This window comes from Rhinopithecus roxellana, unplaced genomic scaffold (assembly GCF_007565055.1).
Source record: "Rhinopithecus roxellana isolate Shanxi Qingling unplaced genomic scaffold, ASM756505v1 contig920, whole genome shotgun sequence".
Classification (NCBI taxonomy): domain Eukaryota; kingdom Metazoa; phylum Chordata; class Mammalia; order Primates; family Cercopithecidae; genus Rhinopithecus; species Rhinopithecus roxellana.
The window spans coordinates 27,807-36,150 of NW_022144671.1; the positions used below are offsets into that span (position 1 = coordinate 27,807).

General features: G+C 32.1%; 1 pseudogene; it reads right to left on the reverse strand.

The window, feature by feature from the left end:
• Positions 1–343: 343 nt before the first annotated feature.
• LOC115896223 lies at positions 344–1,227 on the reverse strand (annotated as a pseudogene).
• Positions 1,228–8,344: the final 7,117 nt, after the last annotated feature.

The window sequence follows — 8,344 nt, forward strand, 5'->3', positions numbered from 1 at the left end:
ATCTATTATGTCTATATTTTATACCTATATCTATTATATCTATTATGTCTATATTTTATACCTATATCTATTAAGTGTATTTTGTCTATATTGTATATCTATATCTATTATGTCTATATTTTATACCTATATCTATTATATCTATTATGTCTATATTTTATACCTATAATTATTATATCTAATATGTCTATATTTTATACCTATATCTATTATGTCTTTATTTTATATCTATATCTGTTGTATCTGTCTATATTTTATACCTATATCTGTTGTATCTATTATGTCTATATCTTTTTTTTTTTTTAACAGGCTTAATTCACTTTATTTTTCTTGTGTAAAAAGCCTATGTTGTAGCCACAGCTGGAGCCTGGGTCCGCCGCACGGAGACTCTGGTGTGGGTCTTGACAAGGTGGTCAGTGAATTCCTGATGGGTAGACTTCGTAAACACAGTCTCCTTCCACAGGTCAGGGGTCAGGTAGCTGTAGGTCTTAGAGATGGCATCAAAGGTGGCCTTGGCGAAGTTGCCCAGGGTGGCAGTGCAGCCCCGGGCTGAGGTGTAGCAGTCATCAATACCAGCCATCATGAGCAGCTTCTTGGGCACAGGCTCTGAGACGATGCCAGTACCCCCTGGGTGCAGGGATGAGGCGCACCAGCACAGAGCCACAGCGGCCTGTCACCTTGCAAGGGACGGTGTGGGGCTTGCCAATCTTGTTCCCCCCAGTAGCCTCTGCGCACCGGGACAATGGAGAGTTTGGCCAGGATGATGGCCCCACGGATGGCGGTGGCCACCTCCTTGGAGCACTTAACACCCAGGCCGACGTGGCCATTGTAGTCCCCGATAGCAACAAACGCCTTGAACCTGGTGCGCTGACCAGCACGGGTCTGCTTCTGCACCGCATAAATCTTCAAAACCTCATCTTTGACAGAGGCCCCCAAGAAAAAGTCAATGATCTCAGATTCCTTAATGGGCAGAGAGAAGAGGTAGATCTCCTCCAGGGACTTGATCTTCATGTCCTTGACCAAGCGTCCCAGCTTGATGACGGGCATACACTCCTCATCCTCGGCCTTGCCTCCTCGAGCTCCGCGGCCTCGGCCCCGACCTCGTCCACGGCCGCGACCCCGGCCCCGGAGGCCACTGCCGAAACCTCAGCGGAAGACACCGCGGATCCCCATCCCAGGGCCACCAGGGCCTCCGGAAAACCCCGCTGCACCGGCGTCATCCGCCATTTGGTGTTTTCTCGGAGAAGAAGCTAATGTCTATATCTTATAGACATATCTATTATATCTATTATGTCTATATTTCATACCTATACCTATTATATCTATTATGTCTATATTTTATATCTATATCTATTATATCTATTATGTCTATATTTTATACCTATATCTTTTATATCAATTTTGTCTATATTTTATACCTATTTAAATTATGTCTATATTTTATTCCTATATCTATAATATCTATTATGTCTAAATTTTATGCCTACATCTATTATATCTATTATGTGTATATTTTATACCTATATCTATTATATCGATTATGTCTATATCTTATACATATATCTATTATATCTATTATGTCCATATTTTATAACTATATCTATTATATTTATTATGTCTATATTTTATACCTATATCTTTTATATCTACTTTGTCTATATTTTATAACTATTTCAATTATGTCTATATTTTATTCCTATAACTATTATATCTATTATGTCTATATTTTATACCTATATCTATTATTTCTATATTTTATACCTATATCTATTATAATTATTATGTCTATATTTTATACCTATATCTATTATATCTATTATGTCTATATTTTATACCTATTTCTATTATATCTATTATGTCTATATTTTATACCTATATCTATTATGTCTGTATTTTATACCTATATCTATTATGTCTATATGTTATACCTATATCTATTATGTCTATATTTTATACCTATATCTATTATGTCTATTATGTCTATATTTTATACCTATATCTATTATATCTACTATGTCTATATATTACACCTATATCTATTATATCTATTACGTCTATATTTTATACCCATCTCTATTATATCTATTATGTTTATATTTTATACCTATATCTATTATATCGATGTCTATATTTTATACCTATATCTATTTTGTCTATATTTTATACCTATATCTATTATGTCTATATTTTATACCTATATCTATTTTATCTATTATGTCTATATTTTATACCTAAATCTATTATATCTATTATGTCTATATTGTATACCTATATCTATTAAATCTACGATGTCTATATTTCATACCTATATCTATAATAATTATTATATCTATATTTTATACCTATATCTATTGTGTCCCTATTTTATACCTATAGCTATTATATCTATATTTTGTACCTTTATCTATTATATCTATTTTATCTATATTTTACACCTATATCAATTATATCTATTATGTCTATATTTGATACCTATATCTATTATATCTATTATGTCTGTATTTTTACCTATATCTATTATATATATTATGTCTATATTTTATAACTATATCTATTAAGTCTATATTTTATACCTATATTTATTATATCTATTATGTGTATATTGTATACCTATATCTATTATGTCTATATTTTATACCTATATCTATTATGTGTATATTTAATACCTGTATCTATTATATCTGTTATGTCGATATTTTATACCTATATCTATTATGTCTATATTTTATACCTATATCTATTATATCTATTATGTCTATATTATATACCTATATCTATTATATCTATTATGTCTGTATCCTGTAACACATATCTATTATATCTATTATGTGTATATTTTATATCTATATCTATTATGTCTATATTTCATACCTACGTTTCTATACCAGTTATGTCTATATTTTATACCTCTATCTATTATATCCATTATGTCTATATTTTATACCGAAATCTATTATGTCTATATTTTATACCTATATCTATTATATCTACTCTGATTATATTTTAAACCTATATCAATTATATCTATTACGTCCATAATTAATACCTATATCTTTTATATCTATTATGTCTATATATTATATCTATATCTATTATATCTATTATGTCTATATTTTATGCCAATATCTATTATATCTACCATGTCTGTATTTTATACGTATATCTATTATATCTATTATATCAATGTTTTATACCTATATCTATTAAATCTATTATGTCTATATTTTATACCTATATCTATTATATCTATTATATCAAAGTTTTATACCTATATCTATTAAATCTATTATGTCTATATTTTATACCTATATCTATTATATCTATTACGTCTATATTTTATACTTATTCTATTATGTCTATATTTAATACCTATATCAATTATGTGTACATTTTATACCTATATTATATCTATTATGTCTATATTTTATACCTATATCTATTATATCCATTATGTCTATGTTTTATAACTATATTAAATCTATTATGTCCATATTTAATGCCGATATCTATTATGTCTATATTTTATACCTATATCTATTATATCTATTATGTCTATATTTTATAACTATGTCTATTAAATCTTTTATGTCTATATTTTATACCGATATCTATTATGTCTATATTTTATACCTATATCTATTTTATCTATTATGTCTATATTTATACCTATATCTATTCATCCATTTGTCTATATGTATATCTATATCTATTATGTCTATATTTTATACGTATATCTATTATATCTATTATGTCTATATTTTACACCTATAATTCTTGTATCTAATATGTCTATATTTTATACCAATATCTATTATGTCTATACTTTATAACTATATCTATTATGTCTATTATGTCTATATTTTATACCTATATCTATTACATCTATTATGTCTATATTTTTCACCTATAACTATTTTGTCTATATTTTTACCTATATCTGTTATATCTATTATGTCTGTATTTTATAACTGTATGTATTATATCTATAATGTCTGTATTTTATACCTATATCTATTATATCTGTTTTGCCTATATCTATCATACCTATATGTTTATATTTTTTACCTGTATCTATGATATCTATTGTCTATACTTCATACCTCTATCTATTATATCATTTATGTCCTGTATTTTATATCTTTATCTATTATATCTATTAGGTCTATATTTTATACCTCTATCTATTACATCTATTATGTCTATATATTATACCTCTATCTGCCATATCTATTTGTCTATATTTATACATCTATCTCTAATATCTATTATACCTATTTTTTGTATATTTTATACGTCTATCGTTATATCTATTATGTCTAAATGTTATACGTCTATCGACTATATTTATTATGTGTAATTTTATACCTATCTATTATATCTATTATGTCTATAATTTTTAAATCTATTATATATTATGTCTATATTTTATACCTCTCTGCATTATATCTATTATATCTATTATGTTTATTTCATACCTATATCTATTATATCTATTATGTCTAAATATTATTTCTATAACTTTTATGTCTATATTTTATATCTATTCTATTATGTCTATATTTATACCTATATCGATTATATCTGTTATGTCTATATTTTATACGAATCTATTATGTCTATATTTTATACCTATATCTATTATATCTATTATGTCTATTTTTGTACTTATATGAATATGTCTATATTTTATACCTATATCTATTATATCTATTATGGCTATATTTTATACCTATCCTCTATTATATCTATTATATCTTTTTTTTTACCTATATCTATTATGTCTGTATTTTATACCTATATCTATTATATCTTATTTTATACCTATATCTATTATATCTATTTTGTCTATACTTTATAACTGTATCTATATATCTATTATTCTACATTTTATTCCTATATCTATTAAGTCATATTTTATACCTATATCTATTATGTCTATGATGTCTCTATTTTATAACTGTCTATTATATCTATTATGTCTATATTGTATACCTATATCTATTATATCTATCAGTCCATATTTAATACGTATATCTATTATATTTATTATGGTCTATATTTTTATCCTATAGCTAATCTGTCTACATTTTTATACGTATATCTATTATACTTATGTGTCTTTATTTTATACCTACTTCTATATGACTGTATTGCATACCTTTCGATTATGTCTATTACGTCTATATTTTTACTTATATCTATTATATCTATTATGTGTACATTTTATACCTATATCTATTATATCTTTTATGTCTATTTTTTATTCCTATATCTATTACATCTCTTGTATCTGTATTTTCTACCTATATGAACAGACTTTCTCAAAAGAAGATATCATACAGCCAACAGACACATGAAAAAATGCTCATCATAACTGGCCATCAGAGAAATGCAAATCAAAACCACAATGAGATACCATCTCACACCAGTTAGAATGGCAATCATTAAGAAGTCAGGAAACAACAGGTGTTGGAGGATGTGGAAATAGGACACTTTTACATGTTGGTGGGATTGTAAACTAGTTTCAACCATTATGGAAAACAGTATGGCAATTCCTCAAGGATCAGAACTAGATGTACCATATGACCCAGCCATCCCACTACTGGGTATAACCCAAAGGATTATAAATTAGTCTACTACAAAGACACATGTACACGTATGTTTATTGCGGCACTATTCACAATAGCAAAGACTGGAATCAACCCAAATGTCCATCTGGTGACAGACTGGATTAGAAAATGTGGCACATATCACCATGGAATACTATGCAGCCATAAAAAGGATGAGTTTGCGTCCTTTGTAGGGACATGGATGCAGCTGGAAACCATCATTCTTAGCAAACTATCACAAGAAGAGAAAACCAAACACCGCATGTTCTCACTCATAGGTGGGAACTGAACAATGAGATCACTTGGATCGGGAAGGGGAACATCACAACACTGGGGTCTATCATGGGGAGGGGGGAGGGGGGAGGAGGAGGGATGCATTGGGGAGTTATACATGATATAAATGATGAATTGATGGGTGCTGACGAGTTGATGGGTGCAGCACACCAGCATGGCATAAGTATACATAGTAACAAACCTGCACGTTATGACATGTACCCTAGAACTTAGAGTATAATAAAAAAAAAAAAAAAAAAAAAAAAAAAAAAAAAAAAAAAAAAAAAAGAAAAAGACAGATCTTACTCTTCCCTGAGCCAGCTAAGTATTTTCCTGCCTATTCATCTAAACCCAGGACATAATCTGTCCTCTGTAGAACTGCTGTGGAATTTTAAATGAAATAGTCCTATATTGTGCCTACACATGTTTCTGTAATATGAATGGCAGGGTATAATATTAATATTAATAACATGAAGGGAATTTGAAAGCATGTTATATGACTTTTTTTTTTTTTTTTTTTTTTTTTTTTCCTCAAAGGGGAACCAGATTAGCGGGAAAAGAACATAAACCTTTAGCTGGGCTGCTGCACTGCAATTGGAACCTTTTTTGGAATATTTAGAGGAGAAAAAATCACCTGCAGCTAGGCTGCCACCAGCCTCGTGGGCTGCTTGGCTCCTGGCTGGTTGCTGCCTTCCATGCCCACCATGGGTTCGGGGCCCTACTCATCTGTTCCACTCTGGTACCTGCAGCCCTTATATAAAGTATCTATTTCCACTAAAAAATAAAAAGCTCCTATGGCAAACTCCAGACATTGAGCGGCTGAGGTGGGTGGTCCGAATGGTTCGTGTGTGGTTACAAAGTTGTTAGCTGGAGTGGTTTGCCTTGAACTCTCAAACCTATATTTTCGTGAACTGCTTCTTTTTTTAGTGCTTCTGTAGAGTGCAAGGTTTTTCAGGAATGAGTATATCGTGTTTTAGCAGTGACCCTTGTCTTATTAGTTGCTACCTTCCATTTCGATGAATTCATCTTTGCTAGATTGTTGAGAGCCTTGCCAATAAAGGAAAATCATTCAAAAAAAAAAAAAAAAGAACGTTGATATTGGCCCAACTCTCTTTCTGGCTTGTAGATTTTCTGCTGAGAGATCTGCTGTTAGTCTGATGGGCTTCCCTTTGTGGGTAACCCGACCTTTCTCTCTGGCTGCCCTTCAGATTTTTTCCTTCATTTCAACTTTGGTGAATCGGGCAATTATGTGTCTTGGAGTTGCTCTTCTGGAGGAGTATCTTTGTGCGTTCTCTGATTTCCTGAATTTGAATGTTGGCCGCCCAACTAGGTTGGGGAAGTTCTCCTGGATGATATCCTGAAAGTGTTTTCCAACTTGGTTCCATTTTCCCCCTCATTTCAGACACTCCAATCAGACGTAGATTTGGTCTTTTTACGTAATCCCATACTTCTTGCAGGTTTGTTCATTTTCTTTCTTCTTTTTTCTTGGTTTCCTTCTCGCTTCATTTCATTCATTGATCCTCAATCGCTGATACTCTTTCTTCCAGTTGATCGAGTCGGTTACTGAAGCTTGTGCATTGTCACGTATTTCTCGTGTCATGGTTTTCATCTCTGTCATTCGTTTATGATCTTCTCTGCATTATTAGTCTAGCTGTCAATTCTTCCACCTTTTTTCAAGATTTTTAGTTTCTTTGCGCTGGGTACATATTTCCTCCTTTAGCTCTGAGAAGTTTGATGGTCTGAAGCTCTTCCTCATCTCGTCAAAGTCATCTCTGACCAGCTTCGAACCGTTGCTGGGATGGGCTGTGCTCCTTTGCAAGGGAGATGCGCTCTTATTTTTTGAATTTCCAGCTTTTCGCCCTGCTTTCCCCATCTTGTGGTTTAATCTGTCTCTGGTCTTTGATGATGGTGGACGTACTGATGGGGTTTTGGTATAGGTGTCCTTCCTGTTTGATAGTTTTCCTTCTGACAATCAGGACCCTCAGCTGTAGGTCTGTTGGAGATTGTTTGAGGTCCACTCCAGACCCTGTTTGCCTGGGTATCACAGCAGCAGGTTGCAGAAGATAGAATACTGCTGAACAGCGAGTGTACCTGTATTCGTTCTCTCTTTGGAAGCTTCCTCTCAGGGTGTACTCCACCCTGTGAGGTGTGGGGTGTCAGACTGCCCCTAGTGGGGGATGTCTCCCCAGTTAGGCTACTCAGGGGTCAGGGACCACTCTGAGCAGGCAGTCTCTCCTTTCTAGACTCAACCCGTGGTTGGGAGATCCACTGCTCTCTCAAAGCGGTCAGACAGAGTCGTTTGCATCTGCAGGGTTCTGCTGCCTTTTTGTTGTTTTTTTTTAGCTGTGCCCGGTCCCCAGAGTTGGAGTCTACAGAACAGGCAGGTTTCCTTGACCTGCTGTGAGCTCCACCCATTTCGAGCTTCCCAGCGGCTTTGTTTACCTACTTAAGCCTCAGCAATG